Source organism: Carettochelys insculpta, chromosome 12 (genome assembly GCF_033958435.1).
Source record: "Carettochelys insculpta isolate YL-2023 chromosome 12, ASM3395843v1, whole genome shotgun sequence".
Taxonomy (NCBI): Eukaryota; Metazoa; Chordata; order Testudines; family Carettochelyidae; genus Carettochelys; species Carettochelys insculpta.
Window position 1 is genome coordinate 6,559,345 of NC_134148.1, and position 27,884 is coordinate 6,587,228.

General features: G+C 51.3%; 1 protein-coding gene across 2 annotated transcripts in view; it reads left to right on the forward strand.

Annotated features, from left to right (window-relative positions):
- LINGO1 (leucine rich repeat and Ig domain containing 1) overlaps window positions 1-27,884 on the forward strand; it is a 541,157-nt gene that overhangs the window by 330,374 nt on the left and 182,899 nt on the right. The window contains exons 4-5 of one of the 2 annotated variants that reach the window (XM_075006532.1): window positions 8,610-8,793; window positions 27,496-27,581. The gene's annotated coding sequence lies outside the window, so the exon portion shown is untranslated. The remainder of the gene's footprint in view (window positions 1-8,609; window positions 8,794-27,495; window positions 27,582-27,884) is intronic. The other variant, XM_075006534.1, reaches the window with a different exon arrangement.

Sequence of the window (27,884 nt, forward strand, 5' to 3'; positions counted from 1 at the left end):
TCTCCCTGCAAGCCCTGAGCGTGCTGTGCTTCCTACCCTGGCATGCTCCATGTCTCCCTGCAAGCCCTGAGCGTGCTGTGCTTCCTACCCTGGCATGCACCATGTCTCCCTGCAAGCCCTGAGCGTGCTGTGCTACCTACCCTGGCATGCACCATGTCTCCCTGCAAGCCCTGAGCGTGCTGTGCTACCTACCCTGGCATGCTCCATGTCTCCCTGCAAGCCCTGAGCGTGCTGTGCTACCTACCCTGGCATGCACCATGTCTCCCTGCAAGCCCTGAGCGTGCTGTCCTTCCTACCCTGGCATGCTCCATGTCTCCATGCAAGCCCTGAGCGTGCTGTGCTTCCTACCTGGCATGCACCATGTCTCCATGCAAGACCTGAGCGTGCTGTGCTTCCTACCTGGCATGCACCATGTCTCCCTGCAAGCCCTGAGCGTGCTGTGCTTCCTACCTGGCATGCACCGTGTCTCCCTGCAGCCCTGAGCGTGCTGTGCTACCTACCCTGGCATGCTCCATGTCTCCCTGCAAGCCCTGAGCGTGCTGTCCTTCCTACCCTGGCATGCACCATGTCTCCATGCAAGACCTGAGCGTGCTGTGCTACCTACCCTGGCATGCTCCATGTCTCCCTGCAAGCCCTGAGCGTGCTGTGCTACCTACCCTGGCATGCACCATGTCTCCCTGCAAGCCCTGAGCGTGCTGTGCTTCCTACCTGGCATGCACCGTGTCTCCCTGCAGCCCTGAGCGTGCTGTGCTACCTACCCTGGCATGCTCCATGTCTCCCTGCAAGCCCTGAGCGTGCTGTGCTTCCTACCCTGGCATGCACCATGTCTCCATGCAAGCCCTGAGCGTGCTGTGCTTCCTACCTGGCATGCTCCATGTCTCCCTGCAAGCCCTGAGCGTGCTGTCCTTCCTACCCTGGCATGCACCATGTCTCCATGCAAGCCCTGAGCGTGCTGTGCTTCCTACCTGGCATGCTCCATGTCTCCCTGCAAGCCCTGAGCGTGCTGTGCTTCCTACCTGGCATGCACCATGTCTCCCTGCAAGCCCTGAGCGTGCTGTGCTTCCTACCCTGGCATGCTCCATGTCTCCCTGCAAGCCCTGAGCGTGCTGTGCTTCCTACCCTGGCATGCACCATGTCTCCCTGCAAGCCCTGAGCGTGCTGTGCTTCCTACCTGGCATGCTCCATGTCTCCCTGCAAACCCTGAGCGTGCTGTGCTTCCTACCCTTGCATGTACCATGTCTCCCTGCAGCCCTGAGCGTGCTGTGCTTCCTACCCTGGCATGCACCATGTCTCCATGCAAGCCCTGAGCGTGCTGTGCTACCTACCCTGGCATGAACCATGTCTCCCTGCAGCCCTGAGCGTGCTGTGCTTCCTACCCTGGCATGCACCATGTCTCCATGCAAGCCCTGAGCGTGCTGTGCTTCCTACCCTGGCATGCACCATGTCTCCCTGCAAGCCCTGAGCGTGCTGTGCTTCCTACCCTGGCATGCTCCATGTCTCCCTGCAAGCCCTGAGCGTGCTGTGCTTCCTACCCTGGCATGCACCATGTCTCCCTGCAAGCCCTGAGCGTGCTGTCCTTCTTACCCTGGCATGCTCCATGTCTCCCTGCAGCCCTGCGTGGCATTAGCGGGCGCTGTGCTGCGGTGGCAGCTAATCTGGGCATGCTTCCTTTCCTCACCTCAAGCCTGCCGCTGGAGCAACGGGCTATTCCTCACAGTACAGACATTTCCTCTCTGCCACAGTGCGGGGAGCCTGCTATAATTTGCCTTTTAAAACGATAATTCCCCATTAAACGGAGTTATTTAGCCTAATCTAAGTAGACAGATCAGGCAAGGCAGTAATGTACTCCAGGTCCCAAATGTTTAGTTTCCTTTGGCTAAACTTGCCTGTAAAAGGACTTTCCTCCTCCACGAACGAGAATAGCAGCTTTGACCTTGACGGGAGGACAGAGGCGGATTTTTTACTGTTTTTCTTCCAAAATATTCAAGGGAGGGGGATTTTTGCTTAAACAATTTATGCCCAGTGGATAGATTTATCCATTCGACTGGCAGGCACAAGAAAGCCTTGTTATTCCCCAGGGCATTTTTCCAAAACCCGTAAATCCTCCACATTAAATCTGCTCGCAAACACGAGGGACCAATCTCATGGAGGCAGCTCCAGCAAGGGGCAGGTGTCAAGCATCTCCCATGCAGCTGCCCTGACATCACAGCCTGCTACTCCCCTGCTAGGCCTGTCATAGTCTCAGGACTTGATACAGCGCTGCTGGTATGCCCTGACCTGCAGCAGCACCTCTATTATTCCAGTCCTGAGCTCTCCTGATGCACTGATAGGCAGCTCGCTCCTCCTGATCTGTAGCCACCAGCCCATAACTAGCTTGAACTTCCCCCCAGGCGTGCACGGTCCAGTGGATAGCCAGCTGCGTTCTTTTCCCAGCTCTGCCATTGGCTGGCTATGTGACAGTAGACAAGGCCTTGCTGCCTCAGTTTCCCCTCCCACCAGCTGTCCGCTTATATAGTCATCCCTCATTTAATGAGTACTTTACTTACGAGTACTCATTAAAACGAGGGAGACACATACCTACCAATGTTTACTAGACGAATGAACTTCCCCCGCTAATATGAGCCAGCTGCTGGCAGGGGCTGCGAGGCCAGCAGCCCCACTGCTGACTCCGTGTCAGCTGTGGGGTCCCTGGCTGGGGAGTGGGGAGACCCGCAACCCCCACCCACCCAGTCCCAACATTCTCCCAGCCTGCTCCCAACACCCGCCCCCAGTCCCCCACACCCCCGCCAAGTACCTCTGCTGCAACCAGGAGGAACAAACCACCACCTCGTCCACCTGAACACCCCACTCCCGCTCATGGCCCCAAACTGCCCCCAGCCTTTAAACCCCCACAACCCCAGGCTCACTTCCCTTTCAAAAGCAGCACCACCTGCTGCCCCTCCCAGCACTTGGAACCAATCAGAGACTTTTACACGTATTTTAATGGGAATTTAGTGTCCCTACGAGTTTTCACCTACGAGCAAAAACTTAGGAACCAACTGTGCTCGTACAGCGAGGGATGAGTGTACTGTAAGGTTTTGAGGGCAGCGACTGTCATTGGAGCACGCCCCAGACACAAAGACCCCAAGTTCAGTTGGGTCTACCATAATACAAACAACAGCCATTCATTTCTTTTCCGTATGGGACGGTGATTGGAATAGTGCTGAGATCTCCCCGGTTGTTCCACTTGTGATCTGAGCCGTATTTGAACCTACAGTGTCTCTTCCAGGATGGGCAGCCACTTCGCTTTGCCGCACGAGCGTTTTTCTGTTCCCTTACTGCTTCGGTTTTCTATCTCCTCTCCTTCAGATTGATGGCTGCCAGCTCAATGCCTTAGGGAAAGGTAGGTGTGACTTCTGACCCCACCCCGCTGAACTTCGCAGGTGGTTTGAGTTTGGGTCAAGACCCGCCTCTGACTGCATGTGGGTTGACCTGATAGACTCCTTGCCGCAGACAGCCAAGGGCCTCTCCTGCCCTTATGGAAGTGCAGTGTTTTACCCAAGGCCTAAAAAAATTCTGCACCTTTGCAAGACCCAGTTGCAAGCATAGCTTTCGCCAGTCATGGCCTCTCTCCGCACTTCTGAATCTACCTCTCTGTTACCCATACAGTAGCTCTGGCTGAACATCAGTGTGCTTGGTTCAGTTCCGAGGTTTATCCTCAGCTTTATCTAATCCTCTTTGGTCATGAAATCAGGCTGGGGCTCTAACAAGAACAGAGCTTGTCACACCATTTCTGGTACTTCTTGGTTTCTAGCTGGGGTAGAAGTATTACAACGTGCATTGGATTTCAGCATTTCTGTGTCTTGATGGGAGCCAGGAGAGGAGTGAAAATGAAATGGACAAGAAGAAAAGTTCAGCAGTTCTGGGCTTGAGGAAAGTTTTGGGTCTAAGTTTCTCAGCTTGGTTCCTACTTTCATAGATGTTCAGACACCAAAAGACCACAATGATCATTCAGTCTCATCCCCTACATAACACAGGCCAGAGGGCTGCACCCAACGGGCTCGGTATCAAGCCCATTTGACTGGAAACTAGAACATACTTTAGAAAGGGGACCCAATTTTCCCTGAACGAGTTTGCTCATCTCTAACTTGTGTTCCAGTGCTGCCTCAATTGTCTGCAAGCTTTGGACCCATGAATCGAATGTCTGCTGCACCCACCCCATTAACAGATGTCTAACAAGCAGATCTGGCATTCCAATAGCACCTTTTCCTCCCAAAGGATCCCAGTACTGTTTGGGTATAGGAATGGCTGCTGCCAACCTGCAGTGGGGTTACCAGCACCTCCCCAGTGGAAGGTGGGAGCATGCAGTCACCACCCTGCATGACGCGCTGGGACAGGACGGAAGGCTTTTCATTCATTCCCCCCAAGGTTTACTTTGAAGCTGAGGTTTCAGTAAACCCCACATTCAGAGAACACAGTCCCAGTGGCCAAGCTTCTCCTGAGCTATCTCTGAAACCTGGCAACCAGTTTCCTCCATTTTGAACCGTAAATTGCCTGTTTCCTCAAAACTCCTCCCAGATTTGTGCAAACCTCTCAACACATTTCTTGTTGGGTAGATTACAGGAACCCCCTAGAGGCCCAACCAGGCCTGTTGTGATAAATGGGCTTAAAGGTTTACACTGATTATGAGTTCAGCTGTAAAAAGCCAGTGTAAATTCTTAAGTTGTTATGAAAACTAGTAGGGGAAAAAGGCTGAGTTAGTCCAAACAAAAAGGTTTCCTGATGTAACTGAAGGGTTCTGTTATGTTCATGTGTAGGAAACAGAAGAAGTGTTGGACTAGATCAGTGAACCAAAACTGGAGTGTTGGAAACTAGGCCTGGTGGGTGGATAAAACAACGAGGGGGTGGGCTATTCCACCCACCACTCCCTTTGTGGGACTGGGGGGCAGAACTGGCTACCACAGTGAGTGTCCCTATCATGGCTGATACCTCCACCATCCCCTGGGAGGCCAGACCTTTGTCATTCTGATCCTGAGATCAGGCTTGACCTGACCGGCCAGAGAGAAGGGCCCAGATAGCAACACCCACCCCTCGACTGGATCCAGCTGAATCCCGAGCTCCGCCTGGGGTAACATGGAATCAGACTTTAACAAGAAGAGCTGCAGCTGGCCTTAACTAACACCTTCTCTTTCCCACAAAGGACAGTCATTGCCATCTTTGGTGCCAGCGAGCATCTTCAAATGAGGCATTTGAATGAGGCATCAAAAGAGTCTCTTCAGCTAAAGGGAAAGGGAACAAATGGTCCTGTTAGAATGAAAGCCTCACTTAATCCTTTGTGTTGCAAATGCTTTGACGAGTTTTTTTCCCTTCTATTCTGCATCTTTAATAAAAGGTCAAAAGGACTTTTACTGTTGTGTTTGCCATGGGCTTAACCTGGCTGAGATCTCTGTAGACCAGCATCTGAACATTACTTCGCACTGTTTACAGTTGGACAGCAACTAGGTGACATTAACACTTTTAGCCCATCTGTTCCACTAGCCATCCCGCTGGGCAGCGGCAGAGCCAGGAATGAAACCCAGACCTCCATGTGAGTGCCTCTATCTGCTCCACCACCCTGCCTCCTGGGGCTCAAGTCAAGTTTTTGATGGAATGTGAGACCAGGTGAGCTTTGACTGGCCGAGTGTTTACTCCAGGACAGGTTCGCGCAGCTCTCCGTGAGGAACCCGGTATCTGTGGTTCAGTACTGAAGAAACACCTCCTCGTGGATGGGAAATAGTGAGCTTGGCTCACTACAAGAGCCCTTTGCTGCTTGCAGCACATTTGCCGGACTTGGCGTGTAAATTTTCACCCTGGCCATTGGCAAACACACCCTGACTGGACCTGTGCACCATGAGAGGAGGGTGACGCATGTAAAGTCACCACTGCAGAGAGAGAGACAGAGGAGTTATCATGCAGACTGAGCAGGTGGCTCAGCACCAGACACTCATAAATGCGGGTCCTGGCTCTAACACTGGGTCTGTCTGTGACCTTGTGCAAATCACAGAACTTCCTCTCTGCCTCGCGTTCCCTGCAGATGCAGAGGAGAGTATCGCCATTAGGGGTGTCCTGGGGGCATCCGTGACTCAATTAATGTGCGGACAATACCTTTGAAGAGAAAAGTGCTGCATTTAGTGCTGGTCATTTTACTGCGTCTCCCTCTCAAGGATTTGCCCCCTCCCCTGCTCACGTACGTCCTTTGCACCCAGAGGTCTCCTGTCACTGTCATTAGACCTTGTTCTTTCAGCCCAGAAATGCCTCACAGAAGTGGGTGAGTCTCATTATCCTGAGCTGGCACCGAGGCAGAGCAATGAAATGTTCTCCATAAGCAGGGAGAGCAGCTAACAGTCCCCAGAGACACGATCAGAACCCAGTCTCCAAACTCCAGCTGCCACACCAAGCAGCTGCCCACGGGTGCTTGGAACATGGCGAGTCACCTGGGTTCCTTTCAGCGACGTGAGTGGGCTTCCCCCAACCTCCCGTGCTTGGAATGCTACACAGACACTGAAGATGGAAGCAACCTCCTAGTATCCAGGCCATCCTGCTTGTTCCCTTCCAGACTGTTTCCTGTCATGCTTTGTGCAATGGCGCTATGAGAGATGCAAGCAATGGGGCTTCTGCTTCTTACCAGGGGAGGCTCTTCTCCGGCCTACTTGATCTCTCTGGTCACATCTTTCACTCCTAACGAGCCTATACTACTGCCACACGCTGTATATGAACATGTGCTTCAATGTCCCCTGAGCGGGAAAGGCCAGGAGCAGGAAGCCCTTTGCTGTGAAAATGAAAAAGGACTTGGAAAGCCCTGGATCCTGCCTGCATGTCTCCTTTGGGTTGCAGCCAGTGGACTCCTATTTCCAAGCACCACAGCAACTGAGAGAGACCTTCCCTGGGTCACTAGATGATGGGAATTCACAGAGGATAGAATCACAGAACACTAGAGCTGGAAGGCACCTCGAGGGGTCGTCAAGTCCAGTTCCCTGCCCTCACGGCAGGACCAAGAACTGTCTGCCATCCCTGTTGGAGGTTTATCCAACCCGTTCTTAAACATCTCCAGTGATGACAACAAGAAGTCCCGCGGCACCTTATAGACTAACAGATATTTAATCTGTGTGTTAGTCTATAAGGTGCCACAAGATCTTCTTGTTGTTCTCTAAGATACAGACTAACACGGTGACCCCTCTGACACTTATCTCCACTGATGGCGATTCTACAACCACTCTAGGCAATTTATTCCAGTGTTTAACCACCCTGACAGGAACTGTTTCCACATGTCCAGCCTAAATCTCCCTGGCTGCAATTTAAGTCCATTGCTTCTGGTCCTATCGTCAGAGGCTAAGGAAAATACTTTTTCTCCCTCCTCCTTCTAACACCCTTTTAGGTACTTGAAGGCTGACATCACATCACCTCTCGGCCTTCTCTTTTCTAAACTAACCAAACCCAAATCTTTTAATCTTCCTTCATAGGTCATATTTCTGGACCTTTAATCATTTTAGTTGCTCCTCTCTGGACCCTCTCCAGTTGCTCCACATCTTACCTAAAATGTGAGACCCAGGACTGGATAGAATACTCCAGCTGAGGCCTAATCAGTGCGGAGTGGAGCAGGCTTGACTCGTATCATTAAGATGCCATTCCAGATAGGGAAGATGAGGAGCAGAGCTGCCTTACCCTGTTTGCAGCCCTGTGGGGGATTATACCAGTTTCCCCCACAGAGCCTAGGGTGGAGATGCAATCTGCAGAGTCCTTTTGGGTGGTGCCGTTCACTCCCCGGCCTGCGCGGAGGTGGCTCATGTCCTTGTCCCTGTTGGGGCCAACGTCTTGGGATGCTAGGAGACAGCGTCCCCCTCCATGCTCTGGGAGAGGACACACACAGGGCTCTACCCCAAGCTCCCCAGCACTAAAATGTCCGTCCCAGACTGGACAAGGCTAGATTTGAAACAGCCAGTGGCGATGGTTTCCTGCACCCTCTAGGCATGTATTTCAGGTGAGCATGTGGATGGCAGGAGTCAGTGAAGCAGCAGACAATTGTTTTTAATTACTGAAATTCAGGTGTTCCCAGGAGGAGCTGCAGGCCCCATGCAACCCCAGCTGCCAGTGCTCCTGGTTTTGCGCTGGGCTGAATGTGATGTTACAACCACAGCCGAGAGAGAGAGAGGTGTTTATTAAGTCCTGCCTTTTAAACTTGCTTCTGCAACTTCCGGGGGGTGTGGGTTTCACACCAGCGCTAAGCCCCTGGGGGACGCCCAGCTTTCTGCCAGTGTCTGTGGGGCACTGCTGGAGATGAAGCCAATTAGCGTAAATGCGCTGGCAAAACGCTACCTTGGCAAGGGTGATGGATTCCAGGTGGTTTTTGGGTCCCTTTCAGCATTCCTGTCTCCGGTTATCAAAGTAATGGTTTCCTCCGTGTGTTTGAACAGATTTAAACCCCAGATTTCCCTAACGCTAGCCAGAACCTGAGCCTTTGACCCAAGGGAGCAGAGCGGGATTGAGTTTCCACATAACCCCCATCTTCTCGGTTTTAATTCTCTCACTCCTCTTTTATCTCTTCTCCTTTCAGCACCTGTTCCCACTTTCAGTGCTGTCTTCCTGTTTTGCAGGGGAGGATGTCCAGAACTGGATGAGTTGCCACAGACACTGCAGAGCCGGGAGCAGGATCTCATGACACCTTAGCTCGGCCAGGGTAGTCCCATCATTCCAGCGGGAAACTTCTAAGCCATTTTCTTCCCCACCTGGGAGATTGCCCGAAGTCGCATGGCAAGGCCGTGAAGGTCTGTCAAGACGGTAAGTCCCAATTTTTTTCTCGTTTTTTGTACCCTTTGGCGATAGAGTTCCATGTGCTTCAATGGAAGGAATGGCCAAGCTTCTGGACAAGGCGGCCTGCAAGGCGTGAAAGCTGTTCTGAGAGCCAGACCCCCAGAATGCCTCCCAGAAGCAGGACTGATCGCAGGAGGCCAGTCCTAACCCTTGAGTCTGAGCCAGAGGATGCACTCCAGTTCCTTGTGGATATGTCCAGGAGCAGCTTGGGGAGAGGCACTGGGGAGGATTAAGGCAGGATCCTTGAGGTCCCAGCTCTGGGGACAGAGGAAACCCCAAGGCAGCTGTGAGGGAGGGAGGTGACCTGGGTGAGGTGTAGGGGATCCACACTGACTCCTCAGGCTGTGTCACAGTGTGCCTGGTGAATGAGAGAGACCAGGTGGCATGTGACTGAGTTAGGCAGCCAGCCTGGCACTCCTAGACAGTTACTGCAGCCAGGGCTGAACGCGTGTGGGGGAAGGAGGAGGGGAGGCTTTTCTGGGCCCAATATAGTCATAGTACAGAAAGTGGAAGGCAGCTTGGGTGAAAGTGATCATGAAATCAGAGCGTTCACAATTCTAAGGAAGGGTAGATGGGAAAACAGCAAAATAGAGATGATGGATTTCAGGAGGGCAGATTTTGGTAAACTCAGAGAGCTGGTAGGTAAGGTCCCATGGGAAGCATAACTGAGGGGAAAAACAGCTGAGGAAAGTTGGCAGTTTTTCAAAGGGACATTATTAAGAGCCCAAAAGCAAGCTATCCCGCTGCGTGGGAAAGATAGAAAATATGGCAAAAGTCCACCTTGGCTTAACCAGGAGATCTTGCATGATCTCAAAATAAAAAAGGAATCATATTAAAAATGGAAACAAGGACAAATTACAAAGGATGAATATAGGCAAACAACACAAGAATGCAGGAGCAAGATAAGAAAGGCTCCTATTAGCTCAAACTAGCTACAGGCTAATGAGCTGACTAGCTCCAGGCACAAAGGGAAACAAGAAGGCTTTTTATAAATACATTAGAAACAAGAGGAAGACCAGGGACAGGGTAGGGCCATTGCTCAGTGAGGAGGGAGAAACAGTAACAGGGAACTTGGAAATGGCAGAGATGCTTAATGACTTCTTTGTTTTGGTCTTCACTGAGAAGTCTGATGAAGGAATGCCCAACATAATGAACACTAGTGGGAAAGGGGTAGGGTTAGAAATTGATATAAAAAAAGAACAAGTTAAAAATCACTTAGAAAAATTAAATGTCTGCAAGTCACCAGAGCCTGATGAAATGCATCCTAGAATACTCAATGAGCTGATAGAGGAGGTATCTGAGCCCCTAGCTATCATTTTTGGAAAATCATGGGAGACAGGAGAGATTCCAGAAGACTGGAAAAGGGCAAGTATAGTGCCCATCTATAAAAAGGAGAATAAGAATAACCCAGGAAACTACAGGCCGATCAGCTTAACTTCTGTGCCAGGGAAGATAATGGAGCAGGTTATTAAAGAAATCACCTGCAAGCACTTGGAAGGTGGTAAGGTGATAGGGAGCAGCCAGCATGGATTTGTAAAGAACAAATCATGTCAAACCAGTCTGATAGCTTCCTTTGACAGGGTAACGAGCCTTGTGGATAGGGGAGAAGCGGTGGATGTGGTATACCTAGACTTTAGTAAAGCATTTGATGCGGTCTCGCATGGTATTCTTATCAATAAACGAGGCAAATACAACTTAGATGAGGCTACTATAAGTTGGGTGCATAACTGGCTGGATAATCTTACCCCGAGAGTAGTTCTTAATGGTTCTCAATCCTGCTGGAAAAGTATAACAAGTGGGGTTCCGCAGGGGTCTGTGTTAGGACCGGTTCAGTTCAATATCTTCATCAACTATTTAGATATTGGCATATAAAATACGCTTATTAAGTTTGCAGATGATACCAAACTGGAAGAGGTTGCAACTGCTTTGGAGGATAGGGTCATAATTCAAAATGATCTGGATAAATTGGAGAAATGGTCTGAGGTAAACAGGATGAAGTTTAATGAGGACAAATACAAAGTGCTCCACTTGGGAAGGAGCAATCAGTTTCACACATACAGAACGGGGAGAGACTGTCTAGGAATGACTACAGCAGAAAGGGATCTAGGAGTTATAGTGGACCACAAGCTAAATATGAGTCAACAGTGTGATGCTGTTGCAAAAAAAGCCAGCATGATTCTGGGAGGCATTAACAGGTGTGGCATTAACAGGTGTGTTGTGAACAAGACACGAGAAATCATTCTTCTGCTCTACTCTGCGCTGGTTAGGCCTCAGCTGGAGTATTGTGTCCACTTCTGGGCACCGCAGTTCAAGAAAGATGTGGAGAAATTAGAGAAGGTCCAGAAAAGAGCAAAACAAGAATGATTAAAGGTCTAGAGAAGGTGATCTATGAAGAAAGGCTAAAAGAACTGGGCTTGTTGAGTTTGGAAAAGAGAAGATTAAGGGGTGACATGTTAGCGGTTTTCAGGTATCTAAAAGGGTGTCATAAGGAGGAGGGAGAAAACTTGTTCTTTTTGGCCTCTGAGGATAGAACAAGAGGCAATGGGCTTAAACTGCAGCAAGGGAGATTTAGGATGGACATTAGGAAAAAGTTCCTGACTGTCAGGGTGGTCAGGCAATGGAATAAATTGCCAAGGGATGTTGTGGAATCTACATCGCTGGAGATATTTAAGAACAGGTTAGATAGATGTCTGTCAGGGATGGTTTAGACAGTACTTGGTCCTGCCATGAGAACAGGGGGCTGGACTTGATGGCCTCTAGAGGTCCCTTCCAGTCCTACTATTCTATGATTCTGTGTCTTCAGGGCAGGGACATAAACTAGAGTCTCCCACATGGCAGGCCTGAGCCCTGTCTGTTCTGGTGTGGGAGGGTCTCCTTCAGGAGCAAGAGATGCTTCTGTGTGGTGCTGATCTGCCAATGAACTGGAACAATCTGGAGCAGCCCAACAGAGGACCAAATTGTGAGGCCCTGAGGCACTCTGGGCCAGAGCCCCAGCGAGTGTAAATAGGTGTAGCTCCATTGACTTTCCTGGGGCTGCAATGATCATGAGCTGAGGAGCTGATCCACAGAGTAGCATCTTACTCCAGGTGCAATCCCAAAGAAACAATCAGACCTGCTCTTGCTGTCAGCTGGGGAGCGGGGTTGGTGCACCAGTGCTTGCAGACTACCAAGGATTCTTTGCTAGCTGGGAGGCCCAGGGTTTGGAGATCTCAACCTGGTAGAAAACAGGGTGCCCAAGAGGGCAGAACCAGCCACAAGGGAAGTCACTCCGGGTCCAGCAACAGCCCTGATGCATGCCTGCCCCCACTCCATTCCAGAGGCCCACCCAAGAAGCGCCACAGAAGCGGGGTCAGCCGGACTCTGTTCTGTGTTGGCTGGTATCTGTTCACTGCGGGGGGCCAGGGCATTGCTCACGTCATGGAATGTGCCTTCTTAGACCAGGGGGGTTGCGTCTTTGAGGCCAGGTCTGACCAGAGGCATAAAACCTTTGTGGCCCAACCTTTTGTTTTGCGAGGGCTTGAGAAAATTCGTGAACAGTTGCATTCACAGTTGGGATCCACTCCTGCCCTGTCTGCCATGAGCAGTATGTGAGGTACTGCAGACCTCAGCAGGGTTTTCCTCATTTGAGGGGCTTTATGACCAGCGGGTTGGAGGAATACTTGACCATCTCAAGGAAACATGGGAAGAGGAACCTTCTTGATCCCAAAATGTAATTCAGGATGGGGTACAAATGCTTGAACAACTGGAGCAAGTGGCCAGGTTTGCTCAAGAGAATTTGGAACAGCCTCAACAAACCTAGGCTGGATACTAGAATGAGGGAGCCTGGGAAAAAGTCACTCAGCCTAGTAGTCGTGTCTTGTTCTTGTTACTCAGCACTTGGCCAAGTGACAAGGAGCCTATGAGGTCACACAATGAATAGGGGACATGGGCTATGAGATCCATTCTCCACATAAGGAGAAAGAAATACTTATCTTCCATGCGAACCGGTTAAAATCATGGAAAGAACAAGGGGCCTATTTATAGACCCCTGGGATCTGCTGGACGATTTGGGACCAGAGGTGCAACCCCCAGCAGGCCCTTGCAATGTACCCAACTCTCACAAGAAGAGATTGAACCCTGTGACAGGTCAAAATCAGTTGTTACCATTCAAGAAAGAGATCTTTGAATCATTGTGGTAGTTCTCTAAAACATCAGCTCCATGTGCAGTGGCAGTAAAAAAGGTAACACTGTTAGGGACTATTAAGCTAGAAATAAAATAGAAAACATCTTATAGTACTATTATATAGATCCATGATCTGCCCATAGCTTGGAAAGGAATGGTAGACCTGGAAAAGGTACAGAGCCGGGTAACAAAAATGATGAGGGATATGGAGCAGCTTCCATATGAGGAGTGATTAAACAGACAGTTTAGAAAAGAGAGAACTTGGAGGGAGGGGGAGTTGAGAGATGTCTACAAAACCATGACTGGTGTGGAGCAGTAAATAAGGAAGTGTTATTTACCCGTTCACACAACACAGGAACCAGCCAATGAAATGAAAAGGCAGCAGGTGTAAAACAAATTGAAGGAAGCGCTTCACACACTGCTCAGTCAACCTGTGGATCTCATTCCTGGGGGCGGGTGTGAAGACCAACCTTTAAATGGGTTCCAAAAAAAGAACTAGATAAAGGCCGGGGGGGTGGGTCTATCAGTGGCTATTAGCCAGGGTGGTAAGGGTAAGCCACGTGGGTGCCCTAGACCACTGGCTGCCAGAAGTTGGGAATGGACGACAGGGTTTGGCTCTCTCAATAATTGCCCTGTTTCCATTAATTCCCTGTGAAGCACCTGGCACAGGTGCAGAAGACAGACTGTTGACTAGATGGACCTTTGGCTGTCCTCGTGTTCTTGTATCCTTCAGTCCAGGGTGTCAGACTTGCGAGGAAAGGAGACCAAGCAGGAGAGGAAAGACGGCCAGATTCCTTAGAAGGCATCCCTTCTGGGAGCGGGCGAGCCAGGCGTGCTCAGCGAACAGGTTGTGGTGGTAGGAGGGAGTTTTGTCATTAGAAATACGACGTAGACGGCTGGGAATGTTATGACAGTGAAAACTGTGAGGTTATTTGCCTAGTGGGTGGGAAGGTGTCAGCTCTTGTGAGCCGTATCCTATGGATTGTTTTTAGAGAGATCTCAGAAAGAGCCTGAGGTTGCAGTGTGTGCTGTACCCGTGACACAGGGGACTGCGGGCGAGAGCTCCTGGAAGCTGTATTTAGATGGTGAGGCAAAGAAGCTCAAGTCTAGGTCTGTGACAGCAGCTTTGTGTGGCGGGAAGGAGCTCCAGGGCGGCAGACAGTAAAGGAACTGACAGGGTGTCCCCACACCCCATGTGTGGCCGGGCAGGGTTCCCAGTACTGGGGAGCCTGAGGTGCAAGGTGGCAGGCTGGGATCACCCTGTAGGGATGGAGCAGATGCAGGCAGGTATCCGGTGGTCTGACCGTCCCTGAAGGTTGGCTGTTCCAGGGAGTGCATTCAAGTGAAGAACCATTTGATCTGGCATTTGCCTTGTGCGTGTCCTGGGGGCTGCCTTCCGCTGAGGAGACGCCTTTCTCCAGCCCACCTCTGAGCTGTGGAAAAGGGAAACCAACCGCTCTGCGAACATGACTCTCTCGGGACAGTGCAGCAGCACAGGGCTCTCAGCATCTCACCACTCAGCCCATGGCCTCCCAATGCCCTGCCAGATGCAGATGATGCCACCACCCTCCCAATGCTCCCTGCCCTGGCCTAGACTAGCACCTGAGGCATCCCATGAGCTCTTGCTGCTGGAAGGTCACTGTTTCTAGGAGTCGCATTCAGCTCTGGCTTAAGTGGCAGCTGGCCCTGTTCCAGTTAAAATGGCACCTGCTTCTGCTGGTTTCGGGACGTGGAAGGAATTGGCTGGCTTTGCTCACGCCTGAGGAGTGCAGATAAGGGGGAGCCCACGTGCCTGCTTAACTCTCAGCCATCAAGCCTTTACCAAAGTCAGACCGTCCCACCATGCCCACGGCTGGCTTATCTCCCCATCTCAGCAGATCTAATGCTTCTTAATTGTGTTAACCAGCACCTTGCCTCCTGCCTGACCTTTGCGTGCTCATCCCGCCACTGTGACCCTCCCTTTTCTGCCCCAGGAGGATGCTGATCTCTGCACAATCACCTCACCCTGCTCTGACAGCAGGCCGGCGCGCTCTGGGACAAAGCTGAGACAGTCGTACGGCGGTGACCCTGCTACTGGGAATTTATGGGATTAGGGCTGGCGAGATTGCTGCCGGCGGAGACAAAACAGGCTCATCCCTCGAGAAGCCGTGGCAAAATGGCTTGGCCAGCGCAACTGCTGTGATCCTTCCAGTGTGGGCTTGCAGCCTGTGGAGGGAGCGTTAGAACCAGCAGCGCCCCCAGCCCGTGCAGCCAGTGGTGGTGGGTGATCCAATGCCCTATCAGAGAGGAGCGGGGCTATGCAGGGGCTGGATGGGCAGCCATTATTTGGTGGGGGGGTACAGTGACGGGATACGGGGTGTTCCAATGCACCAAGCACCCGTGTCTGGACAGAAGGCTCATGGCAGTGAGGCCCCATCCTTGGTAGCATGGGGAGTTCAGCTATCAGAAGACAAGTTCCACATCCTGTCTGAGGAAGTGAAGAGAGCTGCAGAGATCAGGGACAGAGAGAGACAAGCACGTCTCAGGGAATAGGAGAGGGACGTACCTGTGGGGTCTACTTTGCTGATGCAGGGAAGGGAGGCCAAACAATTCATAACCTAGGGCACAAAGCCCCGAAGAGTGAGCCTGAGTCAGAGGGTAGGCTAAGGTCATGGGAATGAGAAATTCCTTCACGCCAGAATGTCCCTGCCTTTGAGTTGATGTTAGGAAACCCTCTGGTCTCAGCACAGGCTGCCTCGCCCAGACCGAGAATGAACTGCTGCCTCTCATGCTAAAAGGTGCCTTGCTGAGGGCATGCAACTCTTTCGCTCTCTCCTCCTCCCAACGGCGTGCTCCAGGGTCGTCCATAAGTGATGTCCCATTTAGCTACTGGAATCTTTGACCACTCTATCTGCTTGGGTGGATATCCAGGGCTGCTTAATCAGAGAAGAACATGAATCATTTATTCATGGATCTCCTGCCCCTCCCCACCTCACCCCAGCCTCCTGCATCCTGACATGGAACCGTGTCGACATTTTCACCACCTGCGTGGTCATGGAGACTGACACGCCAACTCCCGGGCTTCCCAAAGCAGTTTATACAGTGCCATGAAATTGCGCTTGGCAGATATCACCCTGCTCCTGCGCTTTCGATGACAACGTCGTTTTCGTATTAACTCGTGTATTTCAGAAGTCGGGGTGAGGGGCGGGGGAGAACGGAAGCAAAGTGACAGAGGAAAAGGGTTGGAAATGTGGCATAAACAAAATATATGTGGGAACATGCTGTCCAGATTTCACTCCCTCTTGTTTGGGAGGAGCCAACCACGAGTCGCTGCTCTGTGCTGCTCGTCCCCCCCGTGCAGAGTACTAAAACCCTGACAGTGCTCCCACCCGGCCACATGCTGAAAATGCGACGAAGCTGACCAGGTGTCTCACTATTCCTACAACGTGACAGGGTGCCATAAGCGGGTTACGGCTGCTTTGATAGGCACAGCTCCCTTTCCTTAGCACCGACTCCTCCTCCAAGCTGAACATGCTGATTCCAGCCGCCGTGAATGTGAGACCTGTTAAACCTCAGCTTTGCTTCCAGAGCTGGTCAAGCCCGGTGGGATCAAATGTACCAGCTTGGAACCTGGGTTTGAGATGAATGTGCTGTTTCTTTTAAAAGGGCAGCGGAGGCTGGCCAAAGCAAGAGCACGTGTGGACTGACTGACTGACTGGATGAATGTCCCTCGCACTCACCTGGCAGGAGGACCACCTGAGGGAATGTGAGAGCTGGAACCTGAGTTAGCTCTGAGTTGCTGGGAATTAGCTGCATCTCAGTCCATCTAGAGCCTGACAGTCCGGTGAGGGAGTAGGGGTTGGAGAGACTTTAATTTTATGGCTGCAGAGCATGACTCCGGCTGGCTAACACAAGGAAAGGGACCTCACCTGACTCCTATCCTGAGGGTGCTGCGGAGGTTCAGGGCCTGCGTGCCATGTCCAAAAAGCGAGTTCATGACAGAGCCTGTCTCAATCTGGCTGCAGAAAGATGGGGATTGGCTGCCGCAGCCCCCGCCCTCCAGACGAATCCTGAGCCAGCTGCTAGCCAGTCCCCTTCCTCCAGAAAGCTCAGCCGTGCTTCAGAGACACGAAGCAAGATCAGAGGGGAGCTGGGATTCTCCCCCCACAGTGAACTTCCCCTTAGGTTAAGGATAGTGCCAAGGGGGGTTTTGAACTCTCAGCTGGGAAGGAGGTGGACTGAGGAAAGGGGAAATATTAGCGGGAGGGATAGCTCAGTGGTTTGAGCATTGGCCTGCTAAACCCAGGGTTGTGACCTCAATACTTCAGGTGGCGATTGAGGGATTGGGGCAACCAGGGATGGTGCTTGATACTGCCAAGAGGGCAGGGAATTGGACTAGACGACCTCCCAAGGTCCCTTCCAGTTCTAGGAGATGTGTATCTCCAATTACGTCACATTCCTCCTCCCAAGAGCCATGCCAGGCTCTTCTGGTAGCAGCCAGAGATTCTTCCACAAACAAGCTTGCAAAATGCTAGATGGTGCTAGGAGCCTTTTGGCTTCCACTGACTCATTGTTGTCTGGTGTTTTTTGTCCCACTCGCCTTTCCCCATCTTTATCAGCAGCAAGTGAAACAGACAGGGAGAGACCCAGTCCATACAGTAATTACATTTACTTTGCAGGTACTCAGCTGGAGTAATTAGAAGTTTAATTCAATGATTACTTTTTTCTGTCATTAATTAAAGATGGAACAAATAGGCCAATTATGGTGGGTGGAACCGATTCGCCTCCTCAAAGGACATGGACAGGAAAGAGGGGTTGTTCTTTTCTCCTTCCCGCCATCCCCGTCAAAGAAATCTGTTCTGCTCTTCCCCCAGTCCTGGGCCTATCTCCAAAGGCTGCGATAAGCCAGGAGGAGGGCATGGCTGAAGGCCTGTGCCTCATCCAGGCCAGGGTTGCACAGTGCTGCACAACCTGAGGTGAATTTGTGACTGACAGAGGCAGTTAGGAGCTGTTCCTTGCACTCCTCTGGGCTGGTTCAGGGGACTCCAGCTTCAGAGAGTCCTGGAGGGGACAAAGTCTCCCTCAGGACAAGATCTCCCTCCCTCCAATCGCGGTGGATTGTATCCAGGACGCAGGCCTGGTTTGGGGAGCTCTGTGGGACTCCGGAGTGGCACTGGGTGGTATGAGTCCAGTCATCGTGGTCACTGGGACGACGGAGGGCATCTTGGTGAGCAGAGGGCCCCTCCACACGTGGAGGTCATCCCAGAGGGCAGACTTTGGCTGTGGAGCTCTCTGAGGCGGGGAATGCCCTGGTAATAGCACCTTTCTGCACAAGTGCTAAACATTATACTAAACTCCGTGGCCACTTGTCCTGACCCCCTGACAGCCCATCAGCCTCTGTCAGTGGCTGCATCTACGCTACGAGATAAATTCAAATTTGAGGCAGTTAGCTCGATATTAGCACATGACTGTCTTCACTGTAAACACCATTAGCTCGCGTGAGGGCGCACTAATATCGATAGCATAATAGCTTCGGAACCGGCTGGGTGTAGCACCAAGCTCGAATTCAAAAGTTGGATTCAAGGCTAGTGTGGAAGCGTCACGTCTTAAAAGCGAATTTATTAGTCTCCAGAGGTGTCCCGTAGGCAACCCACAATGGCCCTCGCTGCTCCATTCTGGCCACTGCTCTCCAGGGGAGCCGGAATTAGATAACAGGGAGACCGTGAATTTCCAAGCAGGATCAGCAAGCCTGTGGCTGTGGGCTCAAGTTTGTCTGAGAGCCTGAAAAAAGTCTTTGTTTCTTTGCTAGAAGTCCCCCCACCAGCTGCTAAGATATCTGGGGGGACTACTTCAACTGGCCTCCCACCAAAAGTATTCTGGGGCCTTTCTGCCACTGGGGGGAAGTCTCCCCCAGCAGCAAAGATATTCTGGGGCTTTGGAACATTTCAATCGGCTCTGCGAGCGCAGACCACAGACCCCCCACAAAAGATATTTCTGGGGGCTTGTTACCCATTGCAGACACCTCCTGCTTTTGGTAAAATCTTCGGTTTTCCAGTTATAAAATCTTTCTCCTAACATTTCCTATCTTTCTTCATGTTTTGACCCCCACCAACGACACAGGGTGGAAGGCCAGTTGAGATTCCTGTTTCTGTTATTATTTCCGTGTATGAGATTTCACTGCCTTCCCCCGTGTTGCCAATGTCTGTGTAAAAACAAGAAGAAGTCCTGTGGCACCTTACAGACTAACAGATATTTTGGAGCATCAGCTTTCATGGGCAAAGACCCGCTTCGTCAGGTGTGTAGCGAAGAGGGAAGACAAAAATATTTTTCCCGAGACTTTTCTATCCTCTTTCTTCTAACTTTGCACCCCTTCATGCAGGGAAGAGTGGGTGGAGGTCGAGCTGAGAATACAGATTGTCCCTTGTTATTTTCAGGGATCGAATGCAATCAAGGGTGAGGGGACAGTCAGTGGATGGCCAGCTGAGAAGACACACACTTGTTAACTTTTATTAAATCCTTGATAATTCAGTTACAGACGAGACTTCTGTTATCTTTGGCATCTTTGTTGATGCCCTAATTTTCCTTCCTTCCAACTGGAAAAATGGGAAGGGAATGAGGAAAATGCCGTATGGGAAGATGATGATGTCAAAGACCAGTGAGCATACCCAGAATGCCACGGGGATGAGGGAACTGTGGGCTAGGTTCCCACAATGCACTGCTGCAACAGTCAATGTTTGCCGATGGAGTGTGGCAGCCATAAGTCAACTTTGTGAGGCTCTCGTGGGAAGGTGAGGATAGTCAAAATCGAATTTATAAATTCCAGAGTTACAAAATCAACGTTAATACGTTCAATTTTATCTCATAGCGTTGACGCAGCCATTTTCCCCTTTGCAAAGAAATGAGGAGAGCCGCCAATTCTGCTCTTTTCGTGTCCCACCGTCCCTCCTCTCCTGAGCTCTTCCTCCTTCTCTCGCTTTCCATTTTTTGCCTCCAGCTCGGCCTTCTTTCCTGCATTTTCTTCTGCTCTCTCTGGTCTCAGTCCTTGTCTCCAGCATTCGCCACCTGTCCCCCTCTCCTAAGTGGTGTGACTCCCATTGAAAAAGTCAGGGCCTGACTTGATGACATCAGTGCTGCTCTGGAAATGTGAATGGGCCTTGAAGGGATGGGAGATGGTTGTAGGCTAGGAATGGAGCGGTTAAGAATAGACTCTGGGTAGCGGCCTTCCCCAACTTGTACTGAAATGGCTTCATGGCTCTATAGCAGCCCAGAGTGGAGAAGGAAAAGGGGCTGGGCCATGGACAAGAGTAAGGAGAAAAGAGAAGATGGTGTAAGGAGGGGGCCCGGCCAGAGCATGCTTCGCTACAGCTCATCTCTCTGGTGTGTCTGTAGGGAGTCACAAAAGGTAGAGCATGAGATAGAGCAGCCATATGGCTGCCCTAACTTACCCTGAGCTGAGCAGGCCCCCAGAAAACAGAAGGTGCAAAAGTCTCTTGAAGCCACCTTTGTGCTGCTCAAAAAGCATTAGCAGCCGAGCTTTGGAGTGATGGGTTTTAGCAGAGAGAGGGATTTTACTTTTGTTATTCGGTTGCTCAGCTGGGAATTTGATTGGAAGATAAGTCAGTGGGTTGTTCCACCTGGCTAAGAATGATCTTATCCTGCTCAGGGCTCATTTGAAAACATGCAAACAAATAAAAAGCACAGCTCCCTCCCAAACCAAAGAATATCTGCGTGCGCCTTCATCTGAGTGAGCAGCAATCACCTTTTGCCCTCCCAGCTCGTCCCTGCCCAGCCCTCTGCTAATGGAGGGATGCGTTGTGCTACCCCTGAAGCGACAGGGCAGGTGGAGGGGCAGAGACTGAGGGGCTTCATAAAGGGAATGGAAAGCAGCACATCTGGCTGGCGAGGCCGGCGGGGCTGAGGGGGAGGACGAGGGGAGGCAGAATTATGCTTGTTCAACCAACATTACGTCAAGCAGATCAGCACTTCCGCGTTCCCTGGGACCGATAACCAGGGGCGGGGGAAAGGACTGGGACATTGAGCAGCTGTGAATAAACACGTGCCAGGCTTGGGCTGCGGTTCTCTGAGGAGATCGCTAATTAGTCTTTGCTCTGCTGGTTTATTTATTTAAACAGCTTGGCGGTACCCTTACGGGTCACGAGTGGGTATTGGCCAGTGGGAGGGGCTACTGGACCCAGGTGCCAACTGATCGCTTTGATGACCTGGGGGCAGCAGGGGCCTACAGCCTCTGAATTCCCAGGTGGCTGTGCTGTGGGTGACCCAAGCCATTGGTTTGAGCGGCAGCCTGGGAATTCGATCAGGTCCAGCTCCTGGGCAGCGGATCGAAAAATGAAGAATATTTTTACTTGTTAATCGCTGAGTTGTTTGTCTTCTGTCTTCTCCTTTGCTGAGTTTAGCAGCATCCCCCCACCTCCAGCCAGGACAAATGAGCACCTCCTGTGGTGGGTAGAACTTCTATGAGGGCTTCTCCTGCCCTTTGGGACAATGTCTGCTATAGGATGTTCCTGCTACTCGAGCACACTTGGCTGAAAGCGGACTCCCTGTGCTGTGTGGGAGGCATCGTTCCACAGCAAGGAGTGATGCAGAAGCTCAGGGCGTGAAGGAGCTCCCAGCTGGCGCAGGCCATTCTCTGCCAGCAGGAATCATTGCAGACAGGAGCACAGCTCAGCTGTGTAGGCGCTGTGACGTTTTCTTCCAGGAAGGGGACTAGGGATAAGTGCAGGTGCCTTACCTCTCTCTCCCAGCAGGCAGCATTGTGGAGAAGGCTGTGGGTGTGGTGGCTGGGAGCTTCCGTGCATGCTCACCATACTCCTGCACACGCCCTGTGGGGTTGCGGGAAGTGGCCTTATTAGAAAAGGAATTTGAAATTCGGCCATAAATATTTGCTGGGGATGGAAGACTGAAATGCAGATTCCTGTTCACAGTTATTTCCCCTTCCCCATGTTTCTTCCGGGGGAATAAGTGAGTAAAGAAATATAGGTTCAACCTCTCTCGTCCGGCACACTCGGGACCTGACCTGTGCCGAACGAGAGAATTTGCTGGACCGCAGGTGGTCAGTATTGTCTAGCAGCAATACCAACACTTAACTGCTTAGAAGAGCTTTAGGGGTAAATAACAGCACAGAACACCGAGAGCCAGTACTAATGGCTGGAAACCAACTTTATGGGACCACTGGAAACTTGGTCACGCCCAAGATAAGTGGTCGTCTGGCTAACTAAAATCATGCTGAATTAAGGATGTTGCCAGACTAGAGAGGTTCAACCTGTACAATTTTTTAGCTCTTTAAGGTCATGGAATTGTAGAAATGGAAAACATCGTGGAGCCGAGAAATTCAGTGGGTTCCCAGGTCTGAGTGCCTTCTCCGAGCTCCTCCAGATGGAAGACAACCTTGCTTTGCTTTTTTAAATAGAGTTTTGCAGCCCGTGTAGCTATCAAGTGGGCCCTTTGCTTTGTGCTGTATGTTGCTTGATAGGGTTATTATGATATTTCTGAAGTCATTATGAGATGTATCCAAAAGCCTCTCTTGTGTTCTGTACTGGAATGAGACCATGTACGTTTCCATGCCCATTTGCACACTAAAACACTAAAGCGTCTTGTTGAGTGAATGATTGGAGTTGTAAAACATCCCCTGGATCCATATTTTAAAACTTCACTAAATATGTAGGAGTTCATAAAGAAGCCAAGTCAATAACATGCCTGTAAAAAACTCATTCAGTGCATATGCATATTATAGAGTCTGTCAGCTTGGAGAAATCTTCATCAAGCGCAATCACAAATTCCCTACCTGATCCTGAGAAAGTTACTTCCCCTCTCTGTGCCTCAGTTTCTCCAACTGTACAATGGGGATAGCCCCTCCTCTCACAAAAGAATACTGGCTGCCCAAGGTGTCTTCAAAATCATCCACTTATTTTGGATACCTCGGTTTTGGGGTGTCTGATTTGAAGATTTAAGTCAAATGACAGAAATGAACAAACCCCATCTATCCCATTTGAAGTCAATGGGCTGTCCAGCTACTCAGCCCTCTGAGAATCGGGCTCATTGTGGCTCAGCTTTTGCACCTCTAACCTGAACTATCCAAGGTAACAGGCCAGCCTTGAACCCTTCGGCCTTCCTGATGCTGGGGCTCAAATCGTCAGGTTGGCATCAATGGGCTTGAGGGGCTGGGCCTGACTTATCTTGCAAGGGTTCATTCTTCAGTGTTTGGGTTTCACCTTTACATGCTGGTGTAGACAGAGCTAAAGGAGAGGAAGCACCATGGTTACTAAGATAGACAGCATTGGAGGGTCTTTATTTCTTCCTTTCTTTCTGCCGAAGCAGGTCCTTGCCCACGATCCCTTAAGCTGCAGAAAATCTCTGCACCTATGAGGTGCCACAGGACTTCTCGTTGTTTTTGTGGTTACAGACTAACATGGCCACCCCTCCGATGCCTGACATTTGGTCTCTACTGACCTGCGCTGGATCTGAGCCCGTTCCCCAGTGGCAAGCGGCTCTGGCTTGATCTCTTCAGTATTCTGAGTCATACAGTCCCATGTCCAACCCTCGGGGGACTTTCCAGACACCTCCATCTGCAAGGGATAGGCTTAAAGGGACAGACTCCACCCTACCCCACCGCTGCCCTTAATGGCCATGCACCACCTCGGGGCCCTGTCCCAGGAGGTGCAGCATCCTGTCCTCAATTCCTTTTGGGGCTGGAGAACATAGCAACACAAGCTTCCAGAGGAGGCTTCTTTCTCAACGTCTAAGATGCTTGTTAATGAGCTGGAAGGGTCACCTCCTCCCTGACTACACACAGGCCTCTGAGCAATTAAAACAGGAGCTCTAACTGGGTGACGTGAGGGAGAGCATCTTTGGGTTCACACAGTTATTTACTGGCCTGGAAATGGCGATGACGCACAGGCCATAATCCTTGCTCTCGGGGTGTTCCCAGGCTGAGGGTCACTGGGGGCACTGCTCCTGGCATTGTCAATGTGCTGAGCCTGCTGGCTGCTCAGATTCCATCCGTCCGTCCACCACTTGCACCCGGAGCCTGAGTCACTTGTGCCCTAGAGACAGAAGGGCAGGCACAGGGCACCCCTGGGGTATGGCTGCTCCCCAGTGGGCCCAGCGATGAAGGGAGCAGCACTACCTCAGTGGTATTCTGGGAGCAGGGAACAGACGGGATGGGTGCTCACCCCCGGAGTGGCTGTGACATAAGAACCCGGGGAAGAAGGGTGTGAGTTAGGGCAGCAGTGCCCTGAACTGCACCAGCAGCTGGACAGGCTGGAAAGAGCTGAGCCCCATCTCTCCCTGCCTTGCATTGTACTGAGCACAGGCACAAGCACAGGGCAGCAGGGTCAGGCGCATGGTGCAGCACAATCCTTCATGGCAAAGCTCTTCCTCTGGGGTTAGTTTATTTTATTTGCATAAGCCCACCCACTGCAAAGGCCCCTCCTCCAGCCTAGCGGAAAGGCCTTCTGGACCCAGGACCCAGCTGATTGGGTTGGGGGTGCAGGTCACAGGTTTAAACTGAGGGAACCGGAGCGGGGCGCTGAGCAGAGAGCCCCAGACGGCGCCCTCTGCGCCTCAAAGCCATCTAGGGCGCCAGCAGGCACTACCCAGAGGAGCTCTGCCCACATGCGTGCGATAAGGGAGGAGTGGAAATAGTCCCCAGAGTCCCAGAGCTACCCCCACCCACCGTCCTCCTTGTAGGCCAAGAGGTGGTCTCGTGACTTCGTGGGGGCCTGAATGAGGTGTACATATGTGAACAGAGAGGGTAAAACATAGAACTGGAAAGGACCTTGAGAGTCACCCAGGCCAGTCCCCAGCAGGACCCGTCATCATCCCAGCCAGATGCTTCTCCCGGATCCTTGAAAGGTGTTGTCAGGAAATTCATTTGGGGCCCCAACAAGGGTTGGCCTCCCCAGGCCTGGCTTAGGAGGCCCATGCTCTAGTTAACAGCAGCCCTCGGGCAGCAGAGAGGAGGCAAGGGCCCATTTGCGTAGCTGGGAACTTAACTGCTTCGCTTCAGGCAGAAGGTTAAGCAGCCCAGAGGATGCCGGGAGGAGAAGCCAGGCTGGGCATCGCTGGGGCTGGGCGGGCTGCCCCTTGGAAGGGGTAGGCAGGCTGTGCACGTTGGCATCTTGGCTCTCTGCTGGCCTGGCTGTGCAGCTTCCCCACCGCCTTCATTTCTGCTTCCTTCTCACCCTCCGCTCCCTCCCTGGCTCAGACTTCCCCTTGGATTCCCTTCTCTCAGCCCCTTCTCCCACCACCACCATTGTCTTCCTTCCTCTAGGTTCTCCCAGTGTCACCTCCCTCCTGTACAGCTCTTCCACGCCCCAGTTTTGCACTTTCCTTCCGGCAACTTCCTCTTTCCAACTCCCGTGGGCCTCCTTTCCTCCCCCATCTCTCTTCCTTTCATTTCCCCAGCCTGCCTCAAAGGGAAAAAAGCCCTAGTGAGGAACCAGCCCAGCCTGTTTATCATCTGCAGTTGAAATAAGGCCTTGATGTGCCCTCTGTGTGCAATTTAAGTCAGGTTTGCCCGCTCCCTGCGACCCCTGGAGGTTCCCACAAGCTATGCTTCAATTTCTCTCTCTGTCTCTCTGTGTATTTAAGGCTGCAGCTAATGTTGATTTAGTAAGTCAAGCGCTGGAATGTCATCGTGCCAGGGAGAATGTGTTAAATAAGACACTGGGGTTTCCCCTCCCTTCTCTGGTTCATTAATGGTGCTGTTCAAGTCGGAGTGCAGGTGTTTATCTAGGGGTGTGTTTGTGCTGTGAGATCTGATCTGGAGGAAGACACGTAATGAGGCCATTTGCATGGGGTAGGGGTGGGATGAGAGAAGCAGCATTGAGGTTCTGGGTAGCCGCTGTCCACATCTCCTAGGAGTACCTCTCCCAGGGCACCCCCTCATCCCGGCTTCAGTCAGCGCTTTACAAAACTCACACGTGGCCATGAAGTTAGCCTGGGAGAATCCTAGAGTATCACGTGCACTGGAGCACAAGCAGCTTGGTGAGCATTTCAAGCAGGGCCAGGTGGCCCCCCCAAAGGTTGGATGTTTCAGCTGTTAAATAGGGAAACCCCCAACATGAGATGCTCATCCAGAGCTCTCAGGGCAGCACACCGGACTGGGCGAGGAGTCTTACACCAAGAAACTTCCTTGGGAGGCGTCAGGTCACTGCTGACTCTGGTCAGGCTTCCCGTGGGCTTTTCTCGAGTTGGAATGGAAGAAGGAGGTGCAGGAACAAGTGAGCAACTTCTCTGGAAAGCTGCGTGCTACGGCTGGCGTTGCACCCAGACAGCCCAATGGTTCTTGCTCATGGGACTTTCACGTCAGCTTTTTACCTGGGGTTGTGTCTCTTGGATTCGTGCTCCCACACTTGATACATGGAGATATGCACAACTTACAGAGCTGGGAGGGACCCTGAGAGGACACCTAGGTCAATCCCCTACCCTCACAGCAGGATGTATCACCACCCCGACTTTTTTTTTTTTTTAAATAAAAACCTAACCTGCCCCAAGAAGGCCCACTCAGAGGCTGAGCTCAGCTCCCTGGGTTGCAAGGCCAATGCTCAAGCCACCACGCTATCCCTCCTGCTACACCCTAGGCTGCAATGAGGAGAGTGATTAAACTTAGCATTCAAGCAAACTCAAAAGTGCAAAGCCACCGTCATTGGAAGCTGCTGAGTTTAGCTGGGTTTCAGTGCAAACTCACAAATCAGCTCATGTTCTTTGGGGTGAATGTATGGGGATGGGGGAGCACTGAGGGAGCTGAGCTGAGCTGAGCTGAGCTGCCTTGCACCTGAAATGATGCTCATAGGCAGGCAAGTTTCACAGGGTTTGGCATTTTGCAAAGGATTAAAGCAAAGCTCCCCTAGCACTGTTTACAAGCTCCCCTTCCACCATAGCTAGCTGAGCAGGGAGGAGCCCTTCAATGCACCAGCATTTCCTATGGAAAAGGAGGCCCAAGTGTCATTTCCAAGAGGCTTCCCTACAGAAAGGACAATTCATACTTTTGAAATACATTGAAACCTGGACAAGACATTGCCCTTATTGGACAACGAATTATTTTAAGAGACCACCCCCATGTAGATGGACCAAACCGGCCCCAGGTCTTACTCCACAACTGAGATGACTTCCTTCCCTGACCTGCAGAGTACTGGTCTGCTCCACCAGGATTACTTCTATTTAGTAATTGCTTCTGGTTGGTCTTTGGAGCTCTCACTTAAAACAGCCTCAGCTGTAATTTGTGTGCCCTTTGTCTCTTTGCTCAGCTCCTTGATTTTGTGTCTTTCTGTGTCTCTGTTTTTCTTCCCATCCAAGACTATTTATAGCTTTCAGATATCAGCCTGGGCGAGGCTTACATTGAGCTCAGCTCAAATTTGGTGAGGGGAGGAGAAAGTTAATTGAAACCTTTTTAACTTTCTTGGGGCTTAACTTCACAGTCTAGTTCCCATGTAATAGCTGGAGCAGAGTGTCTCTCCCCAGTGTGAAATGCAAGGCAAGCTTTGAATCTGATATCATTTCCTTCTCAGTGCATGACTGGAAAGCAAACGAAGGGACAACACCCCCTGAGCCTCTGGCAGCCAATCGGCCTGCAGCTTGACACCATCTGACTTGGGTAAGTGGGTGTTTTGTCCCCGACGCAGGGATTTGATGCTTTTGTGTTGCTGAATGTATGAGGCTCAATGAACTGCTTCTAGAGAAAAACGTGCAATTGTCTGTGTTGACGGCAGAAATTCCCCCCTGCCGTAGTCTGCCATCAGTACCTAATTGCTTGAGCACTGAGGAAATGTAGAGCTCTCTAGGAAGAGTGGGTAATGTCCCATCCTTGTGGCTGAAGGTGGGCAGATGTCTCATCTGTTTCACCATAGGTGGAGGTGCCTGGGAAGACGCCACCTTGGTCAGTTGAGATGTGTCTGAT